The sequence below is a fragment of the Schistocerca piceifrons genome, chromosome 5 (assembly GCF_021461385.2).
Source record: "Schistocerca piceifrons isolate TAMUIC-IGC-003096 chromosome 5, iqSchPice1.1, whole genome shotgun sequence".
NCBI classification, from domain to species: Eukaryota; Metazoa; Arthropoda; class Insecta; order Orthoptera; family Acrididae; genus Schistocerca; species Schistocerca piceifrons.
The window spans coordinates 696,796,196-696,818,351 of NC_060142.1; the positions used below are offsets into that span (position 1 = coordinate 696,796,196).

The following is a 22,156-nucleotide window of genomic DNA, read 5'->3' on the forward strand; positions in this document are numbered from 1 at the left end:
ATCCAATCACACAGTTGGTCAGATAGTCCATATGCTCTTACTTTGTTCATTAAACGACTGTGGTGAACTTGCGGAAGTCAAGAAACACGGCATCTACCTGGGAACCCGTGTCTATGGCCCTTTGAGTCTAGTGGACGAATAGCGCGAGCTTGGTTTCACACGATCATCTTTTTCGAAACCCTTGCTGATTCCTACAGAGTAGATTTCTAGTCTCCAGAAAAGTATTATACTCGAACATAATACGTGTTCCAAAATTCTACAACTGATCGACGTTAGAGATATAGGTCTATAGTTCTGCACATCTGTTCGACGTCCCTTCTTGAAAACGGGGATGACCTGTGCCCTTTTCCAATCCTTTGGAACGCTACGCTCTTCTAGAGACCATAAAGTTAAAACAGGACGCTTGGAGACAATGCTACAACGAAATGCCCAGAAAATTCATGATTCACAGTCTTCTTCGTCACACTATAGATATTTTGGCCCGTCTGCCAGCAAACTTCATTCGGGGGTATACCTTCAATCCGAAATGCATGTACAGAAACAAGAGTGAGCGATTCAGATGCTAGGTTTTGCATATCAGACAACGAGTTAGTTTAGATAAGTATTCAATAGTTTTACTTCTGTGGCATGCCTTGTCATCAAAGTAAAGATAGATGTTTGCGTACACACTATTCTAATAAGTTTTTATTATTTATTAGTTATGGCGTTGCCAACGTTGTTTGTGTTGTAGTTTACTGTTGCCGTATAACGAGTCTAGTTGCAAGCGTGAAAGGACGCACCTAAATACAGCCTCCCCCCCCCCCCCCCATAGTAGGGGCTTCGCTTCCTGCTGCCTTTGATATTAGGTGCAAGACTTGTCCGGTGAACACAACGGTTCCATTCGGTTCATAGAAGAGCCTGCCTCCAGTTATGGGGCGGGGGGAGTTTATGCGAGAACCACGGAGGTAAAAACTTCATAAGCTGGAGCCCTGAGGCCAGCTGGAATTGCCGGCCGGAGTGGCCGAGCGGTTCTAGGCGCTACAGTCTGGAACCGCGCGACTGCTACGGCCGAAGGTTCGAATCCTGCCTCGGGCATGGATGTGTGTAATGTCCTTAGGTTAGTTAGGTTTAAGTAGTTCTAAGTTGTAGGGGACTGATGATCTCAGAAGTTAAGTCCCGTAGTGCTCAGAGGCATTTGAACCATACAGCACGTCTCCGACAATAAAGGCCACTCTGCCGAAGCCTTCTGTACATCGTTTGCCTCGATACAACACGTCCAGTGGATACTGGAAGGTCAGATGCCATCTGCCCTTGCTGTCTAAGGCGGTTACAGCCAAATAATGGTCCTCTCTTTACGAAGCCAAACGTGTTCGGTCCTGCCCTGGTCTTTGGAATAAACTGTCGCCACAGCCGAGAAACAACAGAACGATTCGCTTTAAGCTACCGGGCCACATCATTTTCCGACTGTCCGGCTTCCATTCTTCCTATGGCAATCCATCGCAGAGAGCCTGGTAGGCGTCTTCTGTGTGCCATACTACGCGGCAAACACTACCTCGTTTGATAGATGATCTGACCTCATAGTTGGTGTGGTTGTCCGTAGAGAGCCTGTATACAGAGAGAGTGGCCATAGGTGAAGTTGCCCGTGATTGGTTGATTAGCTTTGGCAGAAAAATGGCGCCAAGCGCCTCTCGCGGTTCCTATGTTCGCCGTGCTTTTCAGTTGAATTGAAGTTCAGAGGACTTTTGGAAACGATTAAAAGGTATTTCAATTATTGAGAGACATGTTATGCGTTGTGCATGCATGTTCGATTTAGTTGTATATCGTTTTTAGTACGTAATTAGCGTTTGCGATCTTAAATACGAGTTGAAATAATGAAGCGTTTTGTGATGAAGTCGGTAGGCTTACATGTTTGAAGTAAACACGTTAGTAATTGTACAGTATTGTTTTTGACATCTGTAATTCGCTCTGCAGACGTTCGTAAACGATGCCAGGTTGTGCTGCATTTGCTTGTTCCAATAGAGGCGAAGGTGGATTTCGCGTGTTAGCATTTCCACGCAATGAAGAAAGACGAAAGCAGTGGGCAGTCGCAGTCAACAGGGCTGACATAAATCAACCAGGAGCCTTGTGGAAACCAACCAAGTGCTCTTATCTATGCGAAGTAAGTCGTTTTTGCTTTTTACTACATATGATACAACTTGCAATATACATAGTTAAATTTGAAAACAGACCTGTGAATTGGCTGTGTGAAAATTATTATAACACATTATTCTTATACGCAAAGGCCTTTAACGATTCATTTCGCCATATTGTCTTGTGCTTTTAATTCGGTGAGTGTGACTCCACTACTGGCCATTCAAAAGTCCCGCCCGCAGTTTGGCAGAAAAATGGCCGCCGTATCGTCCGGTTGGCCACTCTCTCTCTAGTTGTCCGTTGACTGGGATGCCATCTTCCGCGCAGAACACAATCGTACGGACATCTGTTGACAGTTTGTGTGATTATATCGTTAATTAGACAATGGAAGGGGAAAGAGTAGTTTGTTGCTTTAATTTTGGACAGCAGTTGTGGCGTGCTGGGGTATTCGTGGCTTGATTATTTGTTATGCTGTTTCAGCAAGATCACCAACCAAACCAGTTACCTATTATCAACGTAACAAGTCGTTTAATCTCAACATTGCTTTTCCCTGAGATTTGTGTAGCAACGTTGTCTGTAAAGTAGTGCAAATGGCACTAAATTGCAGATCGTTTATCAAATTTAATACTACTGTTATATGAGGTGGAAGCACTTCCCTTTAGCAAAATGAACAGTTTGTCACAGAATACTACACGCGCACAACACTGACGTATTTATCCTGTTAAAATATTTCACGAAAGTAGTGTGAAATAATCAGGCTTGATAGATCGGCAGATAAGAATTTATATAACGTAACGTGCTATTGCACTGTACTTAAAGATCTAAGTTGAATTTGTCTTTTCAAAGTAGGTTCTCGGCCACCAATCCACAATTATTATAGTAATTATTTATAACCAACAACATTTGTGTCTGATAAAATTTCTATTCAAAAATGCCGCTGCAATATTTTACTAAGATGGCGGCTGTCATGAGACAATCACTTATCGAATGTCGCTTCAGATCCTATTTCACCACAAACAAATAATATATATTAAATCATTTTGCTTTAGCCTCATTATGCATTAACATTTGAAAATATTCTCAATGAAAACTGCTTATTACTTTTCTACGATTTACTAATAAACTGCGCTGTATATCACTAACGCTAATGGCTGCGCTCCTTACAAGGGAACCTCCCCATCGCACCCCCCTCAGATTTAGTTATAAATTGACACAGTGGATAGGCCTTGAAAAACTGAACACAGATCAATCGAGAAAACACGAAGAAGTTGTGTGGAACTATGAAAAAAATAAGCAAAATATACAAACTGAGTAGTCCATGTGTCAGATATGCAACATCAAGGAGATTGTAAACTGAGGAGCGTCGTGGATCCGTGGTCAGAGTGAGTAGCTGCGGAACGGGAGGTCCTTGGTTCGAGTCTTCTCTCGAGTGAAAATTTTATTATCTTTATTTTCGCAAAGTTACGATATATCCGTTCATTCATTGACGTCTCTGTTCACTGTAATAATTTTAGTGTCTGTGTATTGGGACCGCACCGCAAAACCGTGCGATTAGTAGACAAAAGTACGTGCCTCTTCAATAGGAACCAAAAACATTTGATCGCAAGGTCACAGGTGAACCGATTCCTCGACAGGAAAACACGTCTGATACATTCTATACGACACTGGTGACGGCATGTGCGTCACATGACAGGAATATGTTGTCGACCCACCTAACTTGTACACTGGGCGAATGGGTAAAAAGATTCTTCTACCTTGCCCGATTTAGGTTTTCTTGTGGATGTGATAATCACTCCCAAAAAAGTGATGAAAACATAAGAGTTTGCCACATAAACTGCATCAAATGAATGCAACAGTTTCAGTGTCGCACAGTTTTCCCTGTGCTCTGTCAAAACATATGTTTTTAACGTTTCCAAATTTTTCCGTGTGTAGACCGTCAAATCCTGCATATGTCCAAGCAAATCTGAACATGTCCTGGAATTTTGGAGAGCGAAGTTGCTTATGTGTGAGTGCCTGAACTTTGATAATTGTCTGAAAATAAAAAATTAAACTTTTCACTCGAGAGAAGACTTGAACCAAGGACCTCTCGCTCCGCAGCTACTCACGCTAACCACGGAACCACGGCGCTCGTAAGCTCAGACTCTCCTAGATGTTGCATACCTTGCTCATGGACTACTCGGTTTGTATATTTTGCTTATTTTTTTCATAGTTCCACACAACTTCTTCCTGTTTTCTCGATTGATCTGTGTTCAGTTTTTCAAGGCCTATCCCTGTACCAACTCATAACTAAATCTGAGGCGGGTGCGATGGGGAGCTTCCCTTGTTAATAGCTGAGCGGAAAAATCAACACTTATATAGAATGAGAATTAAAATCTGAAATAAATAAAAATCATTTCACATCCAAAGTTACTTTATTTTGCAAATATTAATTAACAACACATTACAGTTTCCTACAGGCCTCAGTGTTATATCAATCGCGCCCAGTCAGTTCTATCGTTCGAAGAAGAAGCGTCATTGGTCTACAATTATCTCAGATAATCAAAGATGATTTGCATTGTGTATTTTCCGTGTAGATGAAGATGACATGGGAGATATGGTAGAGCGCGAAGAGTATGACAGAGCACTGAAAGACCTAATTCGAAACAAGGCCCCGGGAGTATACAACATTCCATTAGAACTACTGATAGCCTTGGGAGAGCCAGCCCTGACAAAACTCTACCATCTGGTAAGCAAGATGTATGAGGCAGGCGAAATACCCTTAGAATTCAAGAAGAATATAATAATTCCAATCCCAAAGAAAGCAGGGGTTGACAGATGTGAAAATTACCGAACTATAAGTTTAATAAGCCACCGCTGCAAAATACTAACACGAATTCTTTACAGACGAATGGAAAAACTGGTAGAAGCCGACCTCGGAGAAGATCAGTTTGGATTCCGTAGAAATATTGGAACACGTGAGGCAATACTGACCCTACGACTTATCTTAGAAAATAGATTAAGGAAAGGCAAACCTACGTTTCTAGCATTTGTAGACTTAGAGAAAGCTTTTGACAATGTGGACTGGAATGCTCTCTTTCAAATTCTGTAGGTGTCAGCGGTAAAATACAGGGAGCGAACGGCTATTTACAATTTGTACAGAAACCAGATGGGAGTTATAAGAGTCGAGGGGCATGAAAGGGAAGCAGTGGTTGGAAAGGGGGTGAGACAGGGTTGTAGCATCTCCCCAATGTTATTCAATCTGTAAGTCGAGCAAGCAGTAAAGGAAACAAAAGAAAAATTCGGAGTAGGAATTAAAATCCATGGAGAAGAAATAAAAACTTTGAGGTTCGCCGATGACATTGTAATTCTGTCAGAGACAGCAAAGGACCGGGAAGAGCAGCTGAACGGAATGGACAGGGTCTTGAAAGGAGGATATAAGATGAACATTAACAAAAGCAAAACGAGGATAATGGAATGTAGTCGAATTAAGTCCGGTGATGCTACGGGAACTGGATTAGGAAATGAGACGCTTAAAGTAGTAAATGAGTTTTGCTATTTGGGGAGCAAAATAAATGTTGATGGTCGAAGTAGAGAGGATATAAAATATAGACTGGCAATGGCAAGGAAAGCATTTATGAAGAAGAGATATTTGTTAACATCGAGTGTAGATTTAAGTGTCAGGAAGTCTTTTCTGAAAGTATTTGTATGGAGTGTAGCCATGTATGGAAGTGAAACGTGGATGATAAATAGTTTAGACAAGAAGAGAATAGAAGCTTTCGAAATGTGGTGCTACAGAAGGATCCTAAGATTAAGAGGGTAGATCACATAACTAATGAGGAGGTATTGAATAGAATTGGGGAGAAGAGAAATTTGTGCCATAGCTTGACTAGAAGAAGGGATCGGTTGGTAGGACATATTCTGAGGCATAAAGGGATCACCAATTTAGTATTGGAGGGCAGCACGGAGGGTAAAAATCGTAGAGGGAGACCAAGAGATGAATACAGTAAACAGATTCAGAAGGATGTAGGTTGCAGTAGGCACTGGGAGATGAAGAAGCTTAGACAGGATAGAGTAGCATGGCGAGCTGCATCAAACCAGTCTCAGGACTGGAGACAACAACAACAACAAAATTTTCCATGAATATTATCTGAGATATTATTGACACAGAAAATTAAATTATTACACAAATAATAATTATTCATTATTATTTTGTAGTGTCGATGAAGTCCTTCTGATTGATAACACGATAATGTTCGATCAAATTCCACACACAATTCTGTCGTGGAAATTATTCTGAGTAAAACATATTCGTGGATATTACACAGTGTATTTCTTACGCCACCACCTCTCATCCCGTTGCCGGCCAAATACTGGCAGTGCAAATTTCCTCCACCACCAGCGTTCGAACCCGCTTACCTCAGAGATGAGCGCCACTGCACCGGCGCGCGTGTCAGCGATCCCGGGTTACAGGGTCAGGGTCGGAATAATGGCACGTGAAGATCGTTATTGTTAGGTCAGGTCGCAACGGTTTCTCCGCTGTCGGTTTGCACCGGAAATAGACGTCGAAATCTGACATCGCGTGCGGACGTGTATGTTTGTGTATTACGAAAACTGTGTCATTGTGATAGGGATTCTGAACACTCGATATTTGAAGAACGGCGAGAGATAGCGGACTTCCGGCGGGCCACATTCCTCTTGCGGCCACCGTCCTCAAAATGTAAGATTGACGTTCAAGGTTTCCTCGGCCTCGACAGACAGGCGCGTTATTCCGTTATCTAAACATCACTAGCGGTTAAGGAGGGGAAAAAAGCGACAGAATGTAACTCGAAGTTCCAAATTTTCATCAGGTGTCTTCTGCATTTGACCAACTTCCGTTCAGCGCGCTGTCATGAAACTGTTTGCAAGTTGCCTGCTATCAAGTCTCGTTTTACACGATGGAATTAATACACTTTTGGAGACTCCAATATGGGGCCCTGATTTTGGCAGGAAGCTATTATTATGAGGCTGATTTGCTTGTGCAGCGATTCTCATGTCTGTAAGCAAAAAAATATTCATTATTATTATTGTAAGCAAAAACTTATCCCTAATTACACTGTGGAACAGCCATTTTGTTGTCCTAGATCTGTGAATTGTTCTTAACTAATTTTTGGTCTCTGAATTCAAAACTGTTAGCAGTCTTTCTCTATCATGTCAAGTTTTTAAACTGCAGGTGAAACGTCCCATCAGATCAATTAAACATGACCGTGCTTAAACTTATTTTTAGCGCAACGCAATCTGACTTTCAAAAATCCCTACAAAAGAATGGCCCTGACTAACATTAACCTATATCTTTCACAAATCACTTACCTCACAAAAATCTTCGTTACTCAAGCTACAGCAATACAGCGATCGCCACTACTGCCAGCTAAATAAAAGATTCAAACTACTGAAGGCACTAACTACTGATATGCATAGTTAGCAAATGAAAGATTTTGATTGAGAACAAACAATGTATTTACCTTAATAGTCATCAAAAGTCATAATATATATAGCAGTTCATGACATCCAGTCTTACAAATTTCAAAACTCCGCCATTTCTCTCCCCACATCCACCACTGCTGGCGGCTCACCTCCAACTGCGCAACGCTACGCGCTGTTCACATCCAGGTCCGCCCCGGTAGCTGAGTGGTCAGCGTGACAGACTGTCAATCCAAAGGGCCCGGGTTCGATTCCCGGCTGGGTCGGAAATTTTCTCCGCCCAGGGACTGGGTGTTGTGCTGTCCTAATCATCATCATTTCATCCCCATCGACGCGCAGGTCGCCGAAGTGGCGTCAAATCGAAAGACCTGCACCAGGCGAACGGTCTACCCGACGGGAGGCCCTAGCCACACGACATTTCCATTTTTTATATCCAGCTGCCCAGTCTGACATTAGCTGCCGCAGCGGTCGCACGCTCCTCAAGTTTGCTCCGTGGACGTTCAGTGTTTACGTCAGTGTTTTCGTGTTTTGTGCTCGTTTATTGACGTTTTGCACGTGAATTAAGCGTTATCAATTGAGCATTTGGTCTTCTTTCGTGTCATCTTTCTACGAAGTGCCGTTGGGATTTCGGCGTTGTCCGAGATTTCTTCGCTGCAGAACACCATGGCAAACTCCGTGAGAAAAAACACCGTGATTTTCACCTTCGACAAGTACACCCGTCGAGTACAGCCCTCTGCACTTGAAATACACGACTGGATTACCGAGGTAATTGGCCTTCATTCTGAATCTGTTCATACCATGCAGCTGGACTCTGATGAATACTGCATTTTTGTAAAGTTTAACGATTCCGCGAGTGTAGACCGCTTTCTGGCAAAATTTGGTTATGAAACGGAATTTATACACCGTGATGGTACTAAAAGTACTGTCAAACTCCGGAATTCCGAGTCTGTAATTAGGAATGTTAGGGTTTTGAATATTCCCATAGAAGTAGACAATTCGAAAATTAAAGATGTCCTTTCAAAGTATGGGGTTGTCAGGCAAATAGTCAACGAAAGGTGGGCTTCGCATTTCAAGCTGCAGTGCTTTAACGGCATTCGCTCCGTGGAGATGGAAGTGAAAGCAAACATTCCCTCCCACATCTTTGTTGACGGGCACAAGGCGCATGTTATGTACTCAGGACAAACCCCTACATGTCATGTATGTAACGAGTCTGGTCACCTCCGTCAGGACTGCCCTCGCCGTGTATTTGTGCTAACAACTAACCTTACGCAACGCCGGAAATTGACACTCAACGATTTGTTGCCAGCCAGTAATACAACAGAGCCAGCGGCGGTCGTGGATCCTGTTACTACCTCTGAAAATGTTGCACTTAATGTTAATGACTTTCCGTCTTTAAAACCTGCATTAACTGCTGAAATTCCGTCCCGTGACAGCGAGATTCCCACAAAAAAGCGTCCTCTAGAGGACACTGAAAGAAATGTTGATGAGGAACTCTTCCTGTGAAACATCCGTTGCCAGGAGGCCGAAGCCCAGTCCTGAAGATCTGTTGGAAGTGGAAAAAGGAGATGGAATGAAGGTCGATGTGGCTCCCACTTCCGCACAAGGACTTACACCGCCACGAACAGATAGTGACGCAGCGGGTAGTGATTTTTCACGGAAATGTGACCCTGAGCCTGAGATCACGGCTGAAATAACCGCATCAAGTGCACAACCCATACAGTGCGAACCGTACGAGGAAGTACCAGGTAAAGAACCTGCTGACTCCGAAGCGCAACGCCGCGCCGAAGGAGGAAATACACAAGCATCACCGCCTCGCCAGCAAAACAACACAACAGACACCACGCCGGAACCAAACATTGACGACTCGCAAGCCACGGCCGTTGCCCCATTTAGCCACCGCCGGCGGCTGCGACAGACACCGGGCCTTGCTGTCACGCGTCATCAAGCGAAAGTCACACCAGAGAAGAAAGACATCAAGAAAAAGAATATCAAATATGAAGTCATCAGGTCCAACACTGACGAGGAGAAAGAGAATGGCCACAGTGACTTATAGCAATGCATTGTCAGGATTTCAGGATACTTTTCTTCTCAAGCTATTTGTTTAAAAGCAGTGCAAATTTTCTAGGCAGTTAGTACATGTAATGGGCACACAGCTTGTAAAGATCGTGCCTTGTAGGGAAGCACGTTTGCTGCTATAATCATACCGAACCTCATCCCAAATAGCTTCTTCCGGTATGTCTGTGCTGCAAGCTTATAGCGTTACTACTATTAACATTAATAAAATACAGTCACCCTTGAAAATGGCAGCACTAAAGGAATTCTTGTACCAGTCCGGAACAGATATCGCGTTGCTACAAGAAGTTGCGATAACGGAATTTCGGATCCCAGGCTTTTTTGAAATTGTTAGTGTTTCTACGGAAGCCAATATCGGTACAGCCATTCTTATAAGGGAAGGCATTCTGGTGACTGAAATCGAACGACTAGAATCAGGAAGAGCCATAGGCATAAAACTTTTCGATGTGACAGTGATTAACCTCTACGCCCCATCAGGAACTTCCCACAAATTGGATCGTGCGAAGTTTTTTCAAGATGAACTGATTTATTTATTGAGGAAAAATCCGTGTTCTCTTATATTAGGTGGAGATTTTAACTGTGTTTTAAACCAGAAAGATCAACAACCCAACTTCAACTACTCGCCACAGTTAAAAAAATTAGTAAGTGATCTACACCTTAAGGATGTGTGGGAACTTCAGCACCCGACGTCAGTCGGGTTCACGTATATAACCAGCCACTCCCGCAGCAGACTAGATAGAATTTACGTGTCACCAAATTTGCAAAATTATTTATTAAACGTTGAGACTATTCCAGTGTATTTTAGCGATCACAGTACACTTTTAACTTGCTTTAATCTAAGTGTACAACCAACCCGTCGATTCAGAGGCCAATGGAACTTAAATATCTCTGTTTTAACTGACGAAGAACTGGAACAGGAAATAAGGTTTGCGTGGACTATGTGCCTCCGCACAGTAGACAAGCACCCAACAGTCATAGACTGGTGGACAAGGAGGGCTAAACCAAGGCTGCGGAAAGTTGTCATGCAGTATAGTGCAGCCAGGCACAGGGAGTTGAGGAATACAATGGAGTTTTATTATAAAGTTTTAAGAGACTTATATCAACAGGCCCATGATGACGTAATTCGTCTAAATGATATCAAAAAAATAAAAGCCAAGTTATTAAGCATTAAACGGCAACAGATGGAGGGACTCAAAATTAAATCGAAAGCCACATCAGTCGTAGCAGATGAAACAGCTTCTCTGTATCACTTGGTGCGGCATGCTAAAAACAGACGTCAAACTTTAATTGATGAAGTCCAGACGCATACTGGTACGAGGCTCACATGCCAGAAACAAATACTGGACGAAGTCCACAGGTACTATGAAACCTTATATGCCCCTACCACAGTGGAAGATGCAGCTCTCGAGGACTTTCTCACTATTTTAGGTCCACAATTGTCGGGAACAGACAACGCTGACATCCTGTCACCTATTACTAAAGATGAAGCGCATGAGGCAGTGCGTAACTCACCTCTCAACAAATCTCCGGGACTTGATGGCCTCCCTGTGGAGTTTTATGCCCGCTACTGGTCTATAATTGGGGACAAGATCACTTCCATGGCAAATGAGGTCCTGAACGGAAAACCGGTCCCTGCAGAGTTTAAGGAAAGTAAAATAGTACTGATTCCTAAGAGTAAAGGCAAAACCAACTTAAACAATTTTCGGCCTCTTTCGCTACTAAATTCTGATTACAAAATAATTTCGCGTATTATCAACAAAAGACTCTCTGCCTTTTCCAACAAAATATTGAGTCATCACCAATCTTGCTCTCCGACCAGAACGATATTCGAAAGTCTATCTGCATACAGAGACGTCATTGCAATTACCTCAGTGACAAGTATAAAATGTGCTTTAATCTTCATAGATTTCAACAAAGCTTTTGACCGCGTTAGTCATAGATACCTCTTTGCGACGCTGTCAAGAATGGCTTTCCACCCCCAGATTGTGAACATGCTAAGGAATATTGCAACAGGTGTAAATGCGAAAATAGCAATCAATGGCCAAACATCTAAACCCATACAGATAAGGCGAGGGGTTCCACAGGGCAGTCCCTTATCAATGTTTTTATTTTCAGTATCTTTAGAGCCCTTCCTCCGCACTGTCCACGAAAGATTAACAGGCATAACATTGAGTGGTGAGAAAACTGTCATACGAGCTTATGCTGATGACGTGGGCGTTGTAATAAGGAATAAGGAGGAGACAGTTACACTGGAAAGAGAAATCCAAAGATATTGTCTAGCGTCGGGAGCGACAGTAAATGAAAACAAAAGTCAAATATTGAATCTACGGGGCCTAGATCACCTTCGACTGGCATGGGCAAAACAAGACAACAAACATAAAACTTTGGGAATCACCTTAATGGCATGTCCGATGCGGATGGCTGCTTTTAACTGGACGGAAACTAGGAGGAAAGTTCATGGTGCTGTAATGGAGAACATCCATCGAACTATGGACCTGGTGCAAAAAGTCAGATTCATCAACTCCTGCGTTTTGTCTAAAGCGTATTTCACTGCGCAGGTATTTCCAATCCCTAAACTAGTAGCGAAAGGGATCATGTCCACTGTTACCAATTATTTATGGAGAGGAGACATATTCAGGGTTGGTGCGACTACGGTTATACTGGATGTCAGAAACGGGGGCCTCGGTTTGGTGCATATTGGCAATAAAGCGTCTGCTCTGTTCCTCAAACGGACTTTCCATATACTCAGAGAACTTCCACAATGTATAACCGCAAAGCTCTTTGAGGCTGTGACACCCCATAGCCTGCAAGCACCGATTGATGTGCGAAGGATTAATGCCCGTCTGCAGTATGTGAGGAACTTTTTCCTCGAAGCAAGTTATCTTAGTGACGAAATCAGAAGCAACACACGTATCACAGCGCGCGACATCATACTTGAAAGGAAGTTAAATGAGGGTACAAACAAAATTGAAACGAAATTCTCAAATTGTGACTGGAAAGCTGTATGGCGGAACATCAACTATGCCCGGCTATCTACAGACGCTATTTCCGCATGGTACAAAACAGTTAATAATGTCATCAGCACCAACGAGAGACTATATGGGATCGGTTTAAACCAGACACACCTTTGTGGAAAATGCAATCTGGTGGATACACTCAGCCACAGATTCACCTGTGGTGGCAATGTGCATAACTGGAATTGGATCAGGCAACAAATCGCCTTTCTCACCAGATCCTCTACGCAATATACAACGCCGTCGCTCCTCCTGAGACCGGACATGACATACTTTCCGAAATTAAAAACCAACGCCATTAGCTGGTTACTGGGAAAATATGTTAGTTATGTCATCCACACACTTGGGTCGGACAACGAGATAGAATTCCGCGTTTACATGAAGTGTGAATATGCAAAAATCAGCACGTATCGCAACCACAAGAAGCACTATGGCAACATGCTGAAGATCATTTTTGAAAGAATGGGTGTTGGTTAAATATGTGAAACCACTACAACACCTTGAACGAGAACGAACAGAAGAAAAATAAAAGTCACTTGGTTCCTTATTATTATTTACTTTAACCTTGCTCCCGGAACTTTTTTTGTTTGTTTGTGTGTGTTTAATTGGATTGTATTTAAACTGGTTCATAGTCAAGAAAACTGGTATTAAATATGCTATTATTTTTTATTCAATGGACAGTTTACAAATTAAACAGTGATTTCAACTTTGTAGACAAACCCACTGATTGGGTGACAATAATTTGCACCTAGAATAATCTCAGTTATCTTGAGCAAAGTTTATACTGTAACCACTTTTAAAGTTTGTTTTACCATTATTACTGTATTAGACATATTTAGCATATAAATAGTTTAAAACTGGTTTTTTTTTAATGTTGCAAATGGTTTAATCATTAATTGTACTGTTCAATACTTGAAATGTATGTTTTAGTAAAATACAATAAAACAAAAAAAAAAAAAAAAGTGGTCAGCGTGACAGACTGTCAATCCAAAGGGCCCGGGTTCGATTCCCGGCTGGGTCGGAAATTTTCTCCGCCCAGGGACTGGGTGTTGTGCTGTCCTAATCATCATCATTTCATCCCCATCGACGCGCGGGTCGCCGAAGTGGCGTCAAATCGAAAGACCTGCACCAGGCGAACGGTCTACCCGACGGGAGGCCCTAGCCACACGACATTTCCATTTTTTATATCCAGCTGCCCAACACTACAATGGCAGACAACAATGCAAACTAGCCACAGACTGCAGACAGCACAGCCAGTGATTTTCATACAGAGCGCTACGTGGCGTTACCAATATAAAAACCTAAACAACCTACTTACACAGGATACTCTCTCTTTACCCTAAAAGTCATTAAAACTGGGCATACAAATGAAAATGAAGTGGGTACTAACCGAACGTAGTAGAATATTTTATTCATTCGAAGGTTATTATAATATTCAAGGTTACATTGTGTTGATACAAATAACAAAAACAAAGATATTAGGGTACAAATTTTCGCTTATGACTTTTCCTACAATGTTCCATCTGGGGACATTCTCGCTTGATGCTCGAACAGTAGTCAGCCATCATACCGACATCCCATCTACCTTGATACCTTGCTTCGCCGCGCGGGATTAGCCGAGCGGTCTCAAACGCTGCAGTCATGGACTGTGCGGCTGGTCCCGGCGGCGGTTCGAGTCCTCCCTCGGGCATGGGTGTGTGTGTTTGTCCTTAGGATAATTTAGGTTAAGTAATGTGTAAGCTTAGCGACTGATGACCTTAGCATTTAAGTCCCATAAGATCTCACACACATTTGAACATTTGGTACCTTGCTTCCATGACCTTCAAATCTAGTTGTAATCACACACTCTGTTCATCACTAACAGCACCAAGATTTTCTGGAAAGATAGCAAGATGGCGATGTAAGAAATTCAGTTTGATACTCATGTTACAGCCAAGCTTTTTAAAGCTCCCTAAGAGTTGTTGAACAATTTCGACGTAATTATGGGCTCGTGTATTTCCTAGAAAGTCCTTGACAATACTTCTGAATGCCAACCAAGCATTCTTTTCAAGTTCGGTCATTGTTTCTATGAAACGTTCATCTTTAATAAGTTACCGAATCTGTGGCCCATCAAAGACACCAGCCTTCATCTTCTCAAATGACAAGCTAGAAAATGCCGAAATGATATACTTAAAACAGTTCCCTTCAGTTGACAGAGCTCTAACAAATTGCTTCATGAGACCTAGTTTTATATGCAAAGGCGGAAATATGATGTTTTTTTCTGTCGACAAGTGGATGATTTACAATGTTTGGCCGGCCAGTGTGGCCGAGCGGTTCTAGGCGCTTCAGTCTGGAACTGCGCGACCGCTACGGTCGCAGGTTCGAATCCTGCCACGGGCATGGATGTGAGTGATGTCCTTAGGTTAGTTAGGTTTAAGTAGTTCTAAGTTCTAGGGGACTGATGACCTTAGATGTTCAGTCCCATAGTGCTCAGAGCCATTTAGCCATACAGTGTTTGGATCACCAGGTTTCAGGTCAGATATTGGCGGCAACTCTGACTGCACCCAATGCTTCTCACGAGCTCTGCTGTCCCACACACGCAGAAAACACGGATACTTGGTATATCCGCGTTGTTGGCCAAGAAGGAAAAAAAACCATTTTAAGGTCAACACAGATGATCCATTGGTGCAAGTTATATTACAACACGTCAATGACCTTCTTTATGTCTTTTTCATGCAAGAAAACTGAATGGCCTATTGGGACTGAACAGTATAAATTTCCATTGTGGAGGAGAACACACTTCAAGCAACGTTTAGAGCTATCTATAAACAATCGCCACTAGAATGGCATCCTCCGATAGACTGTCCCAAGCATCTTTCACCTTTTATCGAAATTGGCCAATGGTTCTTGCAGGCACTAGAGAACCATGTCACATACGTGTTGAATTGGCGAGAGATCTGGTGATCTTGCTGGTGGAGCAGCTGTTGTACATCACGAAGGGCATGTTACGTCACAGCCTTATGTGGACATACATTGTCCTGTTGAAAAAACACCTCACTTTCCTGTCAAAGAACTGACAGTAGCACCTGTGCACTGGTTACCCTGCAGCAACACCAACTGTGACCGTGAGTTGCAACTGATGGCGCCCACACCATAAATTTTGGGGTGTAACTTGTGTGTCGTTAGCGAATGCATTCCGAAATAGGGCTACGCCATATGCGTGTGCGTCCATCACTCGCATATGGACAGACCCTAATTTTATTACTGAAGAGAACAGAGAGCCATTCCGTTCTCCACACGCCTCTTACATGACCCTGTATATTATTGTATGGAACTGGGGACCTAGAAACTACGGAGAGGCTTCGTCCCCGCCGTAGCCCTCAGTGGTTCACAACCTCAAAACAGGCTACAGCAGTCCACTCACCCCACCGCCGCCCCACACCGAACCCAGGGTTATTGTGCGGTTCGGCAGCCAGTGGACCGCCCCCCCCCCCTCCCCCTCCTCCAGGAACGCCTCACACCAGACGAGTGTAACCCCAAATGTTTGCGTGGTAGAGTGATTATGGTGTACGCGTACGTGGAGACAGTCTTTGCACGTCAGTCGCCGACATAGGGTAGCTGAGGCGGAATATGGGGAACCAGCGCGCATTTGTCGAGGCAGATGGAAAACCGCCTTAAAAACCATCCACAGACTCCCGGGCACACCGGACCTCGACACTAATCCGCCGGGCGGATTCGTGCTGGGGACCGGCACGCCTTCCAGCCCGGAAAGCAGAGCGTTAGACCGCACGGCTAACCGGGCGGGCTACATGACCCTGGAGGAGCTGTTCGTGCGGTGTCGTGGTGTCAGTGGCAGTCTGGTCAGAGACACATGCGATCTTAATACTACTGCTAGCAGACGGTTCCCAGTGGTTCCTGGTGGCAGAGTAGGTCCAACATGAGGTCGGATCTCGCCTCTGAGTGTTGTTCGGTCGGGTCGGCAACCGCTGCTCGCGCGATTCGTACATCTTGACTTGGCGGCTGTATCACGCGGCAGTCCAGAACATGGTCTACGAATGTTGGAATCTTCCACAGACCGCTGCTGAAAGCAGCGACACACCACGGATGCATTGTGCCCAACATATCAGCAGGCTGTCGAAACGTCCGTTCAGATGGTTGAAATGGCTCTGAGCACTATGGGACCTAACATCTTTGGTCATCAGTCCCCTAGAATTTAGAACTACTAAAACCTAACTAACCTAAGGACAGCACACACATCCATGCCCGAGGCAGGATTCGAACCTGCGACCGTAGCGGTCACGTGGTTCCAGACTGAAGCGCCTAGAACCGCACGGCCACACCGGCCGGCGATACGTCCGTCCAGCATCCTGCAGATGCACACTGCGATCTTGTTCAAATAGCTTAAGTTGTTTCAGTAGGAGTATGTTCTCGTCGCCGAGACGTGGTTGCACGCTATAATGGATGCTGTAAACACTGTTCACGTCTTACCTCGGCACAGTACTGCCAGTAAAGTCAAAACAGAGGGCGCACAGACAGGCCTTCTGAGCGCCATCTGATCGCCGATGACCATCACAAATGACTCACTAACGCTACAGCTTATCAGTATGCCACTGAACACAGTCCTTGAGGGTGTTGCATTTTTTTCCGGGAGTGTACAACTCTTTGGGAGAAACTGGTGGTATAGACCATTTAAGAAGTAGGATGGAACTGCGAGAGAGAGAGAGAGAGAGAGAGAGAGAGAGAGAGAGAGAGAGAGAGAGAGGGGTGGGGAGGGGGGGGGGGGGAGAGAACGCAAGTGTCTTTGGCTCTGGCACGGTGCAGGCGAGAGCGGCAAATATTTTTAGCTGTCCTTTGCACTGCTGGATACGAGACTGGCCGCTAATTCGAGGTGCATAGAGGAGAGAGTGCCGCCGAGTACTGGTAATCACTCGGCCATTACTGCGTAGTACCTCAAACATGAACATCGGGAAGCGAGCATCGTGTTGTGGAAGGGTGAAACGTTATTGCTGCCAAGTTACTACTTCGTTCCTGCATCAATGAAACTGTAGAATTAGACCACTACAAAGTTTTAGCTGTGTAACACGCCTGCAAGTGTTTTACATAATACGCACCAACAATGTAAATTTTATCTGGCATGTAGATGTAGGGTGGGGTGATCGTTTACCCAAGTCATTTATACCTGCATCAGGATCCAAGTCCTAATGTCCCGTATTCCGAGTCCCATGCTAACAACGATGATTTTTCTAATTGGTGGACGTTATTAATGTGCTAGAAACTGAAACAATGTTTTTCTGTTTGTAAGTTCACATAATTTCTAAACAGTTAATTCACTAATTTAAATTTCAGTAACAATAACAGTAATCAAAGTTTTGAAGGTAATGTTTGCAAGAACTACTATAAAGAATAAAATCTGGCAAATTTCAGTAATTTTTTTATTAATTACAGTGAGTAATTGTTTGTACTTATTGCAATTATTTGTATCGATGTCTCTGCTGTTACAACAGTAATGTGTTGCTTGTTGAAAGCTACTGAAATTTCAGTAAATATTTCGGAATTTAAAATTAGGATCTGTGACGATGAGAATCACACTGAGGTCACGTAACTTCGTTACTGCTGTGTTGCGTACAGCAACTTTTCATTCGTCATTCTGCTAATCAACCTATTAAGTAATTCAAAATTTTATTATTGTGAATTGTAAATTTGCTGAATGCAAAATTTGCTTCCATGTGTGTTGCGGCTGAAGTCATCAGTGCGAGTGAACCCTAACCATAACGAATTCGTCCAAATGCAAGTTTTCCGCCTTAGGACTTGCGACCATATTCTCTTATAATATTATTAGTATTTCAGTGAAATGCGAATATTAATCAACAACACTTCTTCCGTTTGACTGATGAAGTCTTCTGTTCGTAAGTTATGCGACAATCGAGACTTGGCATGTAGTAATTCCACGGACACGTCTTGATCGCTAAAAACTTTATTTATGACTCGTTTCGAATCACCGTCATCTACAGACTTCGCATCGTCATCTACTAGACTTCGCATGCCAGACTGTAGATATCAGACGTGCCATATGTATTATATTAACTTGGCGCCAGATAGCGTTGATGTTAAAGATCGAGGCAAACCAGGACATAGATATTACAATACACAAAATAACGTAAATGTTACTAACACATTAAATTTGTTTTTCTTTTACAATTGTAAGTAGGCTGTTTAGGTTTTTATGTTGGTAACGTCACGTAGCGCTCTATATGAAAATCACTGACTGTGCTGTGTGAAGTCTGTGGCTGGTCTGCATTGTTGCAATATTGCTATTCTAGTGTTGGGCAGTTGGCTGTTAACAGCGCGTAGCGTTGCGCAGTTGGAGGTGAGCCGCCGGCAGTGGTGGATGTGGGGAGAGAGATGAATGAATTTTGAGAGCGGACGATCTGGACGTGTGTCCATCAGAAAGAGTAAATTTGTAAGACTGGATGCCATGAACTGCTATATATATTATGACTTTTGAACACTATTAAGGTAAATACATTGTTTGTGCTCTATCAAAATGTTTCATTTGCTAACTATGCCTATCAGTAGTTAGTGCCTTCAGTAGTTTGAATCTTTTATTTAGCTGGCAGTAGTGGCGCTCGCTGTATTGCAGTAGTTCGAGTAACGAAGATTTTTGTGAGGTAAGTGATGCATGGAAGGTATAGGTTATTGTTAGGTCAGGGTCATTCTTTTGTAGGGATTATTAAAAGTCAGATTGCGTTGCGCTCAAAATATTGTGTGTCAGTTTAAGCACAATCATTGATAATTTTTCTAAGGGGACGTTTCACAATAAGTGTCAAATCGACAATGAACAATAAAACAGAACACGTTATCAGTCAAAGCCTATCACAGTACACATACAAAGATTATGCAGCACATTAGGCAACTACGCACATCGAGACACAAAACAACGCAAGGGCGAGCATTATAAAGGAAGACATTACAATTTTTTTAAATTACAATTTCCCAAACAAAGCAAGCAAACTTCAACCTGCTGGGACCACAGATGAATCATGTCAAAACCTACAGCAACTGCATATGAGACCTGTACTTCCATTCCTGATGTTACTTCGGCCTCGTAATTAGTATGTATTTGCTTTTCTAACTCGTGCTTTGTGTAAATTTTGCCACAACTACCTGATGATGAGGACTTGAAACACGTCAAAAATAAAGTTTTTAGCGATCAAAACTTTTACATGGGATTTCTACATACCGACGATACTTAGCTAGCTAACCAATTCCACTCAACTTTATTTGCAAGTGAAAAGTCTTCAGTTAGAGAGTGTAGTAAATTGCCGTCACACTGATTAATTCTACACTCAATCCTATCGTTTTGGCTAAAGTACGAGTTCTACGGGACTGATGCCTGATCAACTCATTAGGTACACGTAATCGAACGAAGTAGGAGGTTTACACAGTTTCCTGATCGTACAGATTACTCAAGAAAATTACAACACAGTTATTTAACAAGTCGTAGTGAAGCGGAACACTACGATGGTAACAGTATACTTAAATTTCTGTCATTTGCTGTATGTTTCTCTAATTTGATATCTTTCATAAGTTTCCCTCAAATGTTGAAACCAGTACTTGTATTATACAAGAGACAGTTAAATGAAAACGAAACGTATGGAAAAAAGTAAACTATTTATTATTTCAAAAGTTATTATCATACCCGTTAATACATCCATCCTGCTGTGGGGCAAGACGGTCAGTGTCTTCATGGAAAACTGCTTTCGGCTGCTCACGGAACCATCCGAAAGGACGGCCTCGAATGTCTTTTTTTCAGGGCTCCAAAGTATGGAAATCGAATGGGGAGAGGTAGAGAGTGTATGGAGGACGTGTGAAGGCGTCCCAAAGGAACTTTTGCAGCGTAGTCAAAACAGCCTTGGTAGCATGCGGGCCCGCCCACATTTTGAAATAATAAACAGTTTACTTCCTTTTTTCCATCTGCCTCGTTTTCATTTGATTGCGCCACACAATACGCGGCATAGACACGTCGCACAGATTAGCCATGCATGAGATTTCAACGTGTTCGGCGGGACCAGACACGTGAAGCACTCTATCTTGGCAGACATCAGCACAATAAGCATTTCATCTGCTGATTTGTCATGCAACCGGTTGAGTAAAATCGTTTCTGCTAGCATCACGTGCCATAGTCAAAATGTATCACTGACAGGAATAGACGCGAGATATCTCTGAATGCACAGGGGGTAGGCGAGCTACTGTGCTGAAAATTACTTACCGATTAAATATGGATGACAACATCATTTTGAAACGTGTCACCCCATTACTGTGCTGACATGTCTCATATTTCGTTTAATTCAATTCATCTCATTCTGAGTCCTACTCCCACTCGCAATAAATACATCGCTCAAATTTCTGGGCGTCTGCCATACTCTAATGAGCAATAACGGAGGACTGGATACGTTACTAAATTATATCTTTATCTTTCAAAAATCAAGTACACAACAAACCATTTCATATATATATGAAGATGGTATCTTCATATACATATAGTTAAGGCTCACTTGCCATTTGACCGTCTTCTTCTGTGCGGATGTACAAAGAGCGCCCGAACTCTTACGGGAATCGGCAGAAAAGCCGCGAGTAATGAGTATAATGGGCAGGGGCACTATGAATATAGTGCAAAACAATAAGTTGCGAATGTGGGTCTCACGGGAGGCGTGCCAGAGATAAGTCCCTGCAGTCGCACTATCCTCCGTGTCCTCGGTGGCTCAGATGGATAGAGCGTCTGCCTTGTAAGCAGGAGATCCCGGGTTCGAGTCCCGGTTGGGGCACACATTTTCAACTGTCCCCGTTGACATGTCAACGTCTGTATGCAACAAGGGGTATTCATTTCATTGTAAAACATTTCATCTTCGATCGTTTACATCTAAAGAAAAAGAAAAACCAAACGCCTGATTGTTGTCGAAAACAAACTGGAAACTTCATCCCGTCATCCTGGGTGCTTTTCATTGGACTCTGAGAGCTCCAATAACGTGTATGTTCTCACTGCCTCATACCTACATGGCACAACTTGGTGTCCAGGCTTCACAAGAGATCCCTGCTGACGCCCGCCTCAGAGGCCATGGCATTAACAGCCTATGGTCCAACATGGTCGATGTACTGCCTGGCAGTAAGGCGTCAACACTTAAACCTCCTCACAACATCACAGAACCGTAGAAATCTGTCGAGTTTCTGGACAACATTTGCCAGGTACTGCACTCGAACACGGTCATCACCTTGCTTCAGGGGATATATGGACTCGGCTGTGACTAACAAATTTCGCCAGTAAGGCAGTCGCCAGTTGACGTGAGAACGGCAGAACAGAAGGCGAGCTGCAAGATGTTGGCGTGACAAGCTGTCTACTCGAACAGGACATCTGGGCGGTAAGGTCTGTTCATTACAGTCTTATCGGACACAGCGGCTCCAGGGGTCTTTCTGAAATCGTCTAGCAGTGCTCTGGTGGTATCCGTACGACGTCGCAACACAGATGGCCAGACACCGGTCTTCACGTG

The 22,156-nt window shown here is 43.3% G+C and overlaps 1 non-coding gene across 1 annotated transcript; it reads left to right on the forward strand.

Moving 5' to 3' along the window:
• Positions 1-21,362: 21,362 nt before the first annotated feature.
• Positions 21,363-21,436, forward strand: Trnat-ugu. Its single transcript has one exon. It is a non-coding gene; the product is annotated as a tRNA-Thr (tRNA).
• The last annotated feature ends 720 nt before the right edge of the window (positions 21,437-22,156 follow it).